The following is a 13,118-nucleotide window of genomic DNA, read 5'->3' as shown; positions in this document are numbered from 1 at the left end:
GACTTTGTTCACTTAATGACATAAGTGAACGGGCAAGTGATAGCTCTAGAACAGTGGATGATGATCCTCCTCATTCCTTTGTGTAGCTGTATTGTGTTCCACTGCATGGATGTAGTCTATTTTATTCATTCCAGTTCCCTCTTTATAGAAAACTGGGCTGTTTCCAGGCCCTTGATACTGATTACAAACAGTGCTGTAATTCATAGCCTTATGCTGGTGATATTGCATATTTTTGTCAGTGTATCTGTGTGAAAGGTTCTTAGAAGAAGGATTGCTCTGTCAAAGGTCATATCACATGTACTTTATTTTCGTTGGATATTCCAGATTCCCAATCCTTTTCTTGGCCAACCAGAATGCATGAATATGTTAGTTCTTCCATTGCCTCCTCCACAAAATATCTTTTCCAGTTTTTGGATTTTTGGGGGTCCATCTGGCCAGGAGAAAAGGTATCATGGTTCTAATAAACAATGCTGTTACTGTGAGAAAGATTGAACATCTTTCCTAATGTTGAAGGACCATGAGTTTCTCTTTCTGTGAATTGCCTTCTTATCTAGCCCCTCTTTTCCACAGGGTCACTGGTCTTTCTTCCCTTTGTATTTTGGAATGAACTTACTTTTAAGAAAGAAAACAAACAAGTGAACATGATAGGTAAGTAAGGGGAATTTGACTCATGATAAAAATCAAGAAGAGAATGAATAGGCTGACCGAATAGAGGTGACAGGGTAAGGTAACTTCTCCTTTAGCTGAAGAAGTCAAGGGAAGTCTATTGGAAGAGTTGACTTTTGGGTATTTGGGTGGCTTAGTGGTTGAGCGTCTGCCTTTGGCTCAGGTCATGATCCCGGTGTCCTGGGATCAAGACCCACGTGGGGCTCCCTACATGGAGCCTGCTTCTCCCTCTGCCTGTGTCTCTGCCTCTCTCTGTGTATCTCTCATGAATAAATAAATAAGATCTTAAAAAAAAAAAAAAGGAAGAGGTGACTTTTTAAGGTGAAATTTTAAGATAAGCAGGCGTGTAAAGGTTGGGTGAGTTGCTGTATTAAGGGGTAATTGCATATGATCTTTTTCTAGACGTTCCAGTTTCCTAATCCCTTCCATGGGGGGTTACACTTTTTGTATTCCATTCAGCAATGCCTGAATTGTGACAAAATCATCAGTTTTGTCTCAGCGAGTTCATGGCTGACTCATGCGACCATTGCCTCTGGAAGTACAGCTGGCTCCCCTTCTTCTTCTGCCATCAGGAGAAGCTTTAACTGCAATCTCTCACTTAAATTTTTCTAAAACTGTATCCCATCACCTTCCAAGAGGTGCCAAATTCTCGGTCTTGCTCCCTCTGCCTGGGAAACAGCTTCCAAAGAAGGAACCACCGCTGGCTCTATCTGACCTCTTCCCAGCCCTCCTGGTATGTCCTAGAAGGGCGCCTGGGGCTGTGGTTGCTTTTTGAGATATAGTCTCAGTATGTACAGCCATGCTGCTCTGGCCTCTGTTGTCCTTGACCTCAGGAAATGTCTCACTTACCATCCTGCTGTGCACCCCACTGAAGACTCTTCTGCATGCTGCCATATTTTTCAAGTTTAAGATTCCAGCCTTGGAACCAAACCCAATTCATGCCCAGGTCAAGAGGCCCTTTCTCTGTTTGCTCAGCCTTTTTTCCTGGGCCTATGCAAGTTCTTTCTTTTACACTGTTCCACACCTAGTCTTGGTCCTGCCTAATACCATTCCAGCTGCAGGAGCCCAAGGAGAAGGTGTGTGGGGGTGGGGTGGGACTTTGAAAGCCATCAGTATATGGTTCCTTCAATGGGTCAACTTCTTCGTGCTGACAACTCTAGGATGTTGCTCTTGCAACAGTACCTGAGGAGGCCCTGTGGCTTAGCTTCTGAGTACAGCTCATATCCTGAACCTCGGTGTGTTCAGACCATGGTTTCTGGTTTGGTTAGCAGCTATGAAGCTAGATTGATTATTTGGTAACCTTGGTGTTGGCTTCTTGGGATCCCACTCTGGCTTTGCACCTCCATGCCGCCTTGGAAGACTCTGCCCAGGATAGTAACTAGAATAACGGCAGTTAGTCTTTACCGCGTATGCCAAGAACACTACTCTTGGTCCTTTTACATACTTAGTCCAGTTTTTCCCCCCAATAACTGTGAAAGACAGACTACTGAGATGGTGCAGAGAGGGTAAGGAACTTGCCCAAGCTCACACAGCACAGGAAGTTCAGTAAGAAGGTCAAGAATAACACTCAGTTATTCACTCTGCTTGATTTCTTTTTTTTAAGATTTTATTTATTTATTTAAAGATTTATTTAAAAATTTATTTAAAGATTTATTTATTTATTCATGATAGACAGAGAGAGAGAAGAGAGAGAGAGAGAGAGGCAGAGACACAGGAGGAGGGAGAAGCAGGCTCCATGCCGGGATCCCGATCTGGGACTCAATCCCCGGACTCCAGGATCAGGCCCTGGGCCAAAGGCAGGCGCCAAACCGCTGAGCCACCCAGGGATCCCCAAGATTTTATTTATTTATTCATGAGAGACACACAGAGAGAGAGAGAGACAGAGAGAGAGAGAGAGAGAGGCAGAGACACAGGCAGAGGGAGAAGCAGGCTCCATGCAGGGACCCGACGTGGGACTCGATCCCGTGACTCCAGGATCATGCCCTGAGCCAAAGGCAATGCTCAACTGCTGAGCCACCCAGGCATCCCTCTTGATTTCAAAGGACATTTTTTTACCTCTGCAACAGATTTATGATCTTCTGCTCAGCAAGGGCTTAGAGGGGATGCTGAGTTCTGGGTGTTTTCCTGTTTTCACAAGCTCTTGCCTGCTCCAGGCCACCTGGACAATTCCTTGGGGCAGTTTTGGTTTGCTCCAGCCTTCCCCAGGAGGCACGTGTGCTGCCACCAGAACCGGGCCTGCTCAGTGTGCACAATTGAGCTCCTGTCGCCGCCTCTGCATAAGGACAGATTCAACTTGTCCACCCTCACTCAGTAAGCCAGGTACACTCCACCGAGAAAAGTGGACTGATGTATTTGGAATTAACTAAACAGATGACATTATATCTGAAGGGATTCAAAATACATCCAGAATAATGTAAAGGGGATATGGCTGCTTAACAACATTTAAAGGTGGTAGAGAATCTGGGGCTGGAGTTTTGCTCAAACTGGCAGCGGCAAGTGGGGAAGGACAAGATGCAGCATGCAGATTTTCTATTTAAAATATAGGGGAGAAGGGACTGCTGAAAAGCCTTAGCAGCAGCCGGTTGCCATGGTAACTCAGGAACACTGATCTGAATTAGGCGCAGTTACTATAGGTCAGACTTTACCAGAAGGAAAGGTGATCTGGCGAGTCAAGAGGGAGAGGGAGAGGGCGGCAGGAAGTGGAGGGCTGAGAAGGAGCGAGGGAGGGAAGCACTGAGAAAAAGGAAGGGGAGGAGGGAAGGGGGCTTGGGGACCCTATCTGGGAGGGAGGGGAGGCAGGGATCACTCTAGACTTTTCTTCTTTTAAAAAAATTCCTTAACAAATTTTAAAAACTCAGCCCCCGATGCTGGCTGGGGCATGCCAGCCCTGTGCCTGGCGCTGGGACTGGGCCCCAGCCAGCCCCTCCTCTAAGGCACTTGCAACCTGGGGCTGGGCTGGTGTTGGCTAAATGCTGGCTGCCAGTTCTGGAAGGCTCTCTTTCTGAAGCCGCCTGGAGGGAGCAGGTTGTGCTCTCTCCTCTTTGTTTTGAGCTTTAGAAAAGATAAAGCAAACAAGAAATAAAAGAGATGTGTAAGAAGCACTTGCAATCCTCTAAGAGCTAAAATTGCAGGAGACCAGTAACCACCCGGGGAACTGCCAGGCTGCAGGATCCCTGAAGGTCTGGAGGAAGAGGAAGAGAGGAAAGGAGACAGTGCAGTCTCTTAACAGCTATCAACAGGCCAGAGCAAAACTGGCACAGGCTTCTGGAAAGACAAAAAAAACACTTGGGTTCAAGCCACAGAACTGCTACTCACTACCTCTGTGGCCGTGGACCAGTTACTTAACCTAGTGCTTCGTTTTTCTGATCTGCAAAGAACTAATAGTTCCTGTCTCATGGGGCTGCTGAGAGGATTAAAAAGGATGAGGTGTTTAAAACTATTAGCCTTAAATGATAAGCACTCAATACCTGATAATTCATGATTGGGTGTGTTTTTATTACAGTCTATCAGGGGAGCCACGATCAGGCCCACGGCAATCAAGCGGAACATCACTGAACCTGTGCAGGGCACCCAGAAGCACTGCCTTTTCTTCTTCGACTGCAGTTGGAGGTGTTGATGTTTTGCTGTGGAACAAACCATCCCAAAATGTAATGGCATACAAAAACAAACCTTTATTATTATTGTATTAGTAGTATTTAAAGATTTATTTATGGGATCCCTGGGTGGCGCAGCGGTTTGGCGCCTGCCTTTGGCCCAGGGCGCGATCCTGGAGACCCGGGATCGAATCCCACATCAGGCTCCCGGTGCATGGAGCCTGCTTCTCCCTCTGCCTGTGTCTCTGCCTCTCTCTCTCTCTCTCTGTGTGTGTGACTGTCGTAAATAAATAAAAATTAAAAAAAAAAATGCTAAAAGATTTATTTATTTATTTGAGAGAGAGGTAGGGGGAGGGGTAGAGGAAGAGAAGCAGACTCCAGACAAGTGTGGAGCCAGATGCAGGGCTCCATCCCAGGACCTGAGATCTTGACCTAGCCTAAATCTAGAGTTGGATGTTTAACCAACCGACGGAGCCACCCAGGCACCCCAAGACATTTATTATTTTGTCCACAATTCCATAGGTTGGCTGGGAGACTTTTCTGTTTAGGCCAGCCTCGCTGGGGCTGGATGATTTAGAAGGGCTTCACTCTTACATTTGGCAATTAGCAGACTGGTTGGTCTAGAACAGCTTGTCTTTGGCTGACCAGCTAGGATAACCCATCTCTGCTCCTCATGGTTACTCACCCTTCTCTGGCTAGCCCAGACTCATTACATGGTGCTGTCAGAGTTCTCTAATGTTCCATTGGCCCAAACAAGTCAGATTTAGATTCAAACTCAGATCCAGAGACTGAGACATAGACCCTCTTGACTGTAGAAGTGGAAAAGGCAAGTCATACTGTGTAGGGGCATGTGTATAGATAGGCATGGGAGAAACTTCTGTGATCATCTTGCAAACTACCGGCCGTAGGTCTCATTGAGACAACATGGGTGATGCAAAAAAACAAAAACAAAAACAAAACCCCAATGTGATGCAGCACAGGATACTTGCCAGGAAAACTGCACAGAGGAAGCCTGAGTTGGAAAGGTGGGCTGGAATTCCGATCGGGGTAGGGGGATGGGAATATTCTCGCTACAGATGTGGAGGTGCATTTGGTAGGTTCAGTGATGTATGGATGTGACTCACGTAGGAAAAAAGGGAGAACAAATGATGACAGAGTACTTGAGAGCCAGATTGGATAGAGTATTGGTATTAGGGCATTTGGACTTGATTCTTAGGCAGTGGGGAGCAGTGCAGGTTTTAGATCCAGGGCAAAGGGTATTTTACTCTGGGAATAGTGTGCAGACAGAAAGGGAGCTTCTCTGATTTTGCTGTGATATACAGATTAAAAAGGATGAGGTGTTTAAAACTATTAGCCTTAAATGATAAGCACTCAATACCTGATAATTCATGATTGGGTGTGTGCTCAAGCACAAGACAGTCTTTTTAATGGTGGGTGGACAGTAGTTTTGTTGTTGACAATTGTTTACCTCGTTTTGCCATGACAACCTCATCAATAAATGAAAACAATCCTGTACTTGCCTTCTAGGGTTGTTTTAAGGTTTGAATTTGTGAATATATGTAAAAGGTTCGGCACAGCCCTTGGTTTCTGGTAATAGGTGGTAAAGGGACTTTAGAAAGGGAGTCACAATAAGCAAGAGAAAAGCTTGTGTGTGTCGCGGCTACTGCCCTCAGAAGGTCCCGGGGTCCCTCCATCTGGCACAGGGGACATCCAACCCATCTGCTTCCCCAGTAAAACTTTTGGCTCTCTTCCCGGTGGAGGGGCAGGCGTTAGGAGAACTAGGGGAGTAGAAATGACTGGACATGGGGCGGGGGCGTAAAAGACCTCACAGAGCACCAACATCAGGAAAGGCCACTGTGAAATCGTGGTAAAGTGAGTCAAAACAAGGTCACTTCATAATTTCGTCCAAGCACAAACACAGAGTTATTGTGCCACCCATCACCCAATTTGTGCCAAAATTTTTAAAAAATCCCCATCTTGGCTATGTGAATGGCTGCTTTTTTTTTTTTTTTTAAGATTTATTTATTTGAGAGAGAGAATAAGAGAGAGAGAGCAGGGGCATGAGCGGCGGGAGGGACAGAGGGAGAGACCCCTCTCATTTCAAGCAGACCCCCCACTGAGCGAGGAGGCCGATGGGATATGGGGTTCGATCTCACAACCCAGAGATCATCACCTGGGCTGACCTGAGCATCGACGTGGATGCTCAACCGATAGCCACCCGGCACCCCGAGACTGCTGCTGCTTTACCAGCTACAGCTTTATCCCTGCTCTAGTGAACCCTCCTCTAGATAAGTTTTGTCGAGATACTCAATCACAGGATTGTCTCACTTTTTTGTCCTCATCTTTTTGTGCAACCCAGGGTCCTTCTCAAATACTCTCAAAACCCCGATTCTACTGTAGTTCTTTCTAATACCCTCTTATGTCAATGCCCCACAGGTCCCTTGGTGAGCATTCTCTCCAGTATGATGAGTAATAAACCCACTAGGTCAACTACAGTGGTGTTTCTGGTGGCTTTTGGCCACTTGCTTGTCGTTATGAGCACTTTCAACCCTAACTGCAGTTTTTGGACAGACTGGTTCTGTTAGGGCTCTCCAGAGAAATAGAACTGATAGGACATACATATAGATACATTCCTATTGACATATAAAAGCAAACACTTATTTTATAGATATGATAGATGATGATAGATAGATAGATAGATAGATAGATAGATAGATAGATGATAGATAGATAATAGGTAAGTAGATAGAGATTTATTATAAGGAACTGGCTCACATGACCACAGAAGCTGACAAGTCCCAAGCTCTGTAGTCAGCAAGCTGAAGACCTAGGAGCTCTGATGGTGGAAGTCCCAAGCCAGAAGCCAGCAGGTGGGATACCCACGAGGATCCAATGTTTCAGTCTGAGTCTGAAGGCAGGAGACCGATGTTCCAGCTCAAGGCAATCAGGCGGGAGATGTTTTTTCCTTTAGTCATGAGAGGGTCAGCCTTTTTGTTCTACTCAGGCCTTCACCTGATTGGATGGTGCCCACCCCCATAGAGGGTGAGCCATCTGCTTTACTTAGCCCGCTGCGTCAAATGTTGATCTCGTTCAAAATCACCCTCACAGAATAATGTTTGATCAAATATCTGGGCATCCCTGTGGTCTAGTCAAGCTGATACATAATATGAATAATCACACTGGGGTTTAATGTTGGCTAAAGGACTGAAGAAAGGCCTGCATATAGCCAGCATGCTGAAAGTGTTGGCCAGTGAGCAAACAGGTGCTAAAACAGGAAGGACCCACTGTGACCCTGTGGCCATATGCTTGTTGCTTCTGCCCCAGAGCACTGTGTTCTAATTCTCAGAAGCTCAAACTAGGGGAAGTTTGGTACAGAGTTCCAGTGAGACTAGAGCGAAAGTGCTGGGTTAGAGCACTACCTGCTTAGCCAGATGGACTTAGGCCCTTGGAGCAAAGGGAGTCTCTAAGGCCAGGAGCCAGAGGTGCCTTTCTAACAGAAGGAGGCTAAAGAAACTCACCTGGAGATCTGGACAGGAAATAGTCATGACCTAGGAGAGTCAAGATTGTTCAACAGGTTGGTGCCACATTCAGAGTGTATGCAGCCTGTACAGTGACACAGCATAGGTGCTCTGTGACTGAATAGAATGCTCTGCTGGTCACGGTCTTGAAATTCTTAATAGTTTTAATTAAAATATGGGGCCCCACATTTTTATTTTTTACTGGCATGTGGTCTGCAGCCCTAAATGGGGAAACTCATGCTAGAGAGAGACTGATTTAGAATGGGCCCTCAGAGGGTCCCCTCGGGTCAGATGTGGTGCCACCAAAGCAAATCTGGCCACTCAGATCAGGCTGGGTTAGAATCTGGCAATTAAGGACTTGCAGCTTTCTTTTCTGTTTTGCAGTTAAATTATCTCAATAAATATGAAAATAGAAATGGCAGACTCTTTTTCCCTAAACCTTGACATCTTGTGTGTGGCTGTCCTTCATGCTACAGGTAGAGGAGGAAGATGGAGAAATGTGTTAAGGGTGGGGTGGAGCCAGGAAGTGGTCGGTGGATAGAGACGGTTCAGGAGGCTGGCTCCGGGAAGGGAAGTCCGAGAGGGGAAATGTGTGGGTTGCTCTGACTTGCCAGGAATTCCATCACAATTTTCCACATCTCCCCTTGTTCCATGGGCTTTTTACCCAGCACAAGGCTTCCAGATGCAGGAAACAGCAACATTCAAGTGTTTGTGGAGAATTTTTTAAGTACCTGGATTTAAGCTAATCAGTGTACTATTATTTGATCATTTATAATATGCATGTGTTTTTCTTCTTGACTTTATTACCGTATCGCAACAGTATTATTTCGTACCAGTTTGACTGCCCATGCTATCATCGATTTGTTTTCACACTGTTTTTATGTGCTAGTGAGTTCTGAGAGCCAACAAATAAACCTGCACATCTACTTTTAGGAACACAGCTTGTTTGTGAGCTGGGACTGCGCATGTTTAAAATTAGCAGAATACTGTATTATTACAAAGTCTTGAAGAGAGTTACAAAGCAAGAATGGCCTAAATATATCTTTAGGAGAATTACAGAGGTAACCAGGCTCCATAAAGGCCTCAGTAATTGGCAATGATGACGACAAGGGAAATTTTGGGTACAGTGTGGCTAGTCTTCAGAGTTTCTTTTTCATTTAAGGCCATGAAATTGTATTTGACTCCGTGCCACTCGTGTAAGGTCGTTGGAACCAGCTCTGGTGTCTATTTTGACAGTAGGGAAAACCAAGGCCCCAAATAGAGATTCTCCAGCTGGTCTAAAGGCCAAGGGTGTGTGTGAGCAGAAAGACCCATCATGTCCCCTGTCACTTGGGGAAACCACAGATGCTTCCTTGCGTGGGCAGCCCTCTTCTTTACCATTCTGATCTGTTTTTGTTTACTTGTTTTATTTTTACTGGCGTGTCCAGACTGAGGGTTTCTGAAAGTTGTCATCTCTACACACTTTTTCCTTCTTATAATTTCCCTTTGCCTAGCATCTGTCTGAGCTGGGGTGGGCCCTGTCCTCACTTTCCCTCGGGAAGCATGCACCAGGCAGCTGAGTAGCGTGGCCTCTAAGTCAGATAGGCTCTATCTTCTTATAGTCTATACTCATAGGTCAGATCCAAATAGTCTGGAATAAACCCAAAGCAAGAAGGATTTCCCCAGGGAGGACAGAGTCTCTTGGGCCTGGAGAAAGGAAACCTACTTAGTAGGCTGACCTGACAGGGGCACAACAAGAAAAGGCTTTATTTTGCTTTCTGTCTTTAAACATACTTAGTTGAATTTCCATTCCTGACTCGCCATCTCGGACTTACTTTTACTTTAAGGGTTGGAAGCATCCAGTGCCCATTTAATTTAAAATGTTAACCCCCCAGGGGCTCCTGGGTGGCTCAGTCAATGAATGTCCAACTCTTGATTTCAGCTCAGGTGGTGATTTCGGGGTCCTGGGGGTGGAGCCCCACATCGAGCTCCACACTGGGCATGGAGCCTGCTTGAGATTCTCTGCTGCTCACCCTCCCTCTGCCGCTCCTGTTTCTGCTCTCTCTCTCAAATAAATAAATAAATAAATAAATCTTTTTTAAAAAAGTCAACTCCTCCCAGATTTAATTCTAAATCTCAGATGGAAGCATGGTAAGAAGGAAGGGGTATGACCAGTTTCTTTGCTCTGCCCACCGTGTCCCACAACTGTCTGGCTCAGTGGCATCACAACTGTCTGGCTCAGTGGCAAGGGAGGCCACCTCCCTCTTGAGTCATGGACAACCCTTCTCATTGAGCTCTCCCATTGAATGTTTGTGCTCCTCTTGCATCTGGATGTGGGCTGAAGGCATAGGGCTGGATTAGCCCTGTCTTAGTTGGATGTCCTTGAGGATGAGCGTGTGGAAGGGAAGCCAAGAGCTATGGAGAGAGATGCTCACGCTTGGAGAGCTCCGTGGGGGCCTGAAAGCAGAAAGCTTGCTCCAAACTGCCTGGCATCCTGCATCCTCTGGAGATAAGACTCTTCCCTAAAGCTATCCTTAGGAGAATTACAGAAGTACCTACTTTCCTCAGGGCTTTAGTCCTTTTCTGAAGAGGCAGAGCTGACAACTGGAGGCCACAAGCAGACTGGTAGTAGAGAAAAAAATTGAAAGTTTAGGGCTCCTGGGTGGCTCAGTCGGTTAAGCATCTGCCTTCGGCTCAGGTCATAATCCCGGGGATGGCGCCCCACATCAGGCTCCCTGCTCAGTGGTGTCCCTGCATATCTTCTTCCAAGTGAGAGGTTGTCTCTTTGCCTTTGTAGCCTGTGGGAATATCATGAAATTAAGGAGCCCAAAGCATAGCAGGTCCAGAGGCAAGTGATGAGGAGGAACCCTGTGGTCACGTGGGGCTATAAGGCCCCTCCCAAAGATTGAGCAGAGGATGGATGAAAATGCATGTGACATGTTGGGCACAGGTCCTGGCCTGTAGGATATGCTCAGGAGGTTGGCTGCCTGAGGACTTGTGCAGGCTTGGTTCTCAGGCTGAATCTTGCCCTCCCCTAAACACCAACTGGCTGAGCAGAGTGGAATAGAGTTGTTTATATTGGTGGCATAAAATTACAACGCAACTTTCCCTTACCCTTCATGGAGAAAGAGACAAAGAGTTTAAGATTCCAGTTTTCAAGATTCCCATTCCAAATTTCAGGTGCCATTTAAAACACATTTCAAAACAACTTTGATGGTATTTACTCCTTTTCTAGTAATTTTGCAATCTTAAGACTTTAATTAAAAGACCCTGAGTTGGGCAGCCTGGGTGGCTCAGCAGTTTAGCGCCGCCTTCAGCCCAGGGCCTGATCCTGGAGTCCTGGGATCAAGTCCCACGTCAGGCTCCCTGCATGGAGCCTGCTCCTCCCTCTGCCTGTGTCTTTGCCTCTGTGTGTGTGTGTGTGTGTGTGTGTGTGTGTGTGTCTCATGAATAAATAAATAAAATCTTAAAAAAAAAAAAAAGACCCTGAGTAGCCAAAGCAATCTTGAGAAAGAAAAAGCTGAAGGCATCACACTTCCTTTTTTTTTTTTTTTTAAGATTTTATTTATTTATTCATGACAGACATAGAGAGAGAGAGAGAGAGAGAGAGAGAGAGGCAGAGACACAGGCAGAGGGAGAAGCAGGCTCCATGCAGGGAGCCCGACGTGGGACTCGATCCCGGGTCTCCAGGATTATACCCCAGGCCAAAGATGGCACTAAACCACAGGGCCACCAGGTCTGCCCGGCATCACACTTCCTGATTTCAAACTACATCATAAAGCTACAGTAGTCAAAACTGTGGTATTGGCATAAAAAAAGATACATAGATCAATGAAATAGAATAGACAGCCCAGAAACAAACCTGCTTATATATAGTCAATTCATTTATGACAAAGGAGGCAAGAATATACAATGGGGAAAGGGCACAGTTTCTTCAATAAATGATGTTGGGAAAACTGGATAGCCACATCCAAAAGAATGAAACTGGACCTCTATCTTACATCATACATAAGAATAAACTAAAAATGAATGACAGACTTGAGCATAAGGCCTGAAACCATAAAAATCCTAAAAGAAAATATAGGTGAAGTGCTCCTCGACATTGGTCTTGGCGACAATTTTTTTGATTTGACAGCAAAAGCCATGGCAATAAAAGCAAAAATAAACAAATGGGGCCACATCAAACTAAAAAACTTCTGCACAGCAAAGGAAGCCATCAACAACATGGACCTTGTGGGCTTGTTTAGAGTTTTTAGCAGAAGAGGGCCAATACTTGTATACTCTTGACCCAAGAATGACCCTCCTCTATCAGGGAAGGTTGTCTGCTTTGGGAGGGATACACATGGAATGGTGAGGGAGGAAGGGAATACCTTCCTAGCCAGCCAGATCAGCTGAATCAACCCTAGAGACTGATAGGGTGACAGACGCCACATCTAGATTGCCTTCGCATCCATATCAACAAAAAGAAAAGGCAACCTATGGAATGGGAGAAAATGTTTGTAAATCATATATATCTGATAAGGGGTTAATATCCAAAATATACAAAGAACTCACATAATATATAATCCAATTAAAAAATAGGTAGAGGGGGATCCCTGGGTGGAGCAGCGGTTTGGCACCTGCCTTTGGCCCAGGGCGCGATCCTGGAGACCCGGGATCGAGTCCCACGTCGGGCTCCCGGTGCATGGAGCCTGCTTCTCCCTCTGCCTGTGTCTCTGCCTCTCTCTCTCTCTCTCTCTCTCTCTCTCTCTCTGTGACTATCATAAATAAAAATAAAAAATAAAAAAAAAATTTAAAAAAATAGGTAGAGGACCTCAACAGACATTTTTCCAAAGAACACATACAGATCGCAAACAGGTACATGAAAAAAGGGCTCAGCATCACTCATCATTAGGGAAATTCAAATTGAAACCACAATGAGCCCTCACTTTACACCTGTCAGAATGGCTATTATCAAAGAGATGAGAAAAAACAAGTGTTGGTGAGGATATGGAGAGACTGGAACCCTCATGTACTCTTTGTGGGAATGTAAACTGGTGCAACTGCTGTGAGAAATAGTATAGGGGTTCCTTAACAAATTACAGATAGAACTATCATGTGATCCAGCAATTCTACTTCTGGGTATTTATCTGAAGAAAACAAAAATACTATCTTGAAAAAAATATATATATCTATCCCCATGTTTATTATAGCATTATTTACAATAGCCAAGATATGGAAATGATCCATCCATCCATGGATGAATGAGAAAAGAAAATGTGGTGTACACACACACACACACACACACATACACACACGAATATTATTCAGCCATAAAAAGAAGGAATGTTGCCATTTTTGACAACATGGATGGACCTTGAAG

General features: G+C 45.3%; 1 long non-coding RNA gene across 2 annotated transcripts; it reads left to right on the top strand.

Annotated features, from left to right (window-relative positions):
- Positions 1 to 381: 381 nt before the first annotated feature.
- On the top strand, positions 382 to 4,450 carry LOC121471464. 2 transcript variants are annotated; one of them, XR_005982691.1, is made up of 3 exons: positions 382 to 648; positions 2,820 to 2,985; positions 4,169 to 4,450. It is a non-coding gene; the product is annotated as an uncharacterized LOC121471464 (long non-coding RNA). The 2 variants fall into 2 exon arrangements; XR_005982692.1 differs by having other exon boundaries at positions 2,804 to 2,985.
- Positions 4,451 to 13,118: the final 8,668 nt, after the last annotated feature.

Source organism: Vulpes lagopus, chromosome 1, assembly GCF_018345385.1.
Source record: "Vulpes lagopus strain Blue_001 chromosome 1, ASM1834538v1, whole genome shotgun sequence".
Lineage (NCBI taxonomy): Eukaryota > Metazoa > Chordata > Mammalia > Carnivora > Canidae > Vulpes > Vulpes lagopus.
This window is presented reverse-complemented; position numbering and strand designations above follow the sequence as displayed.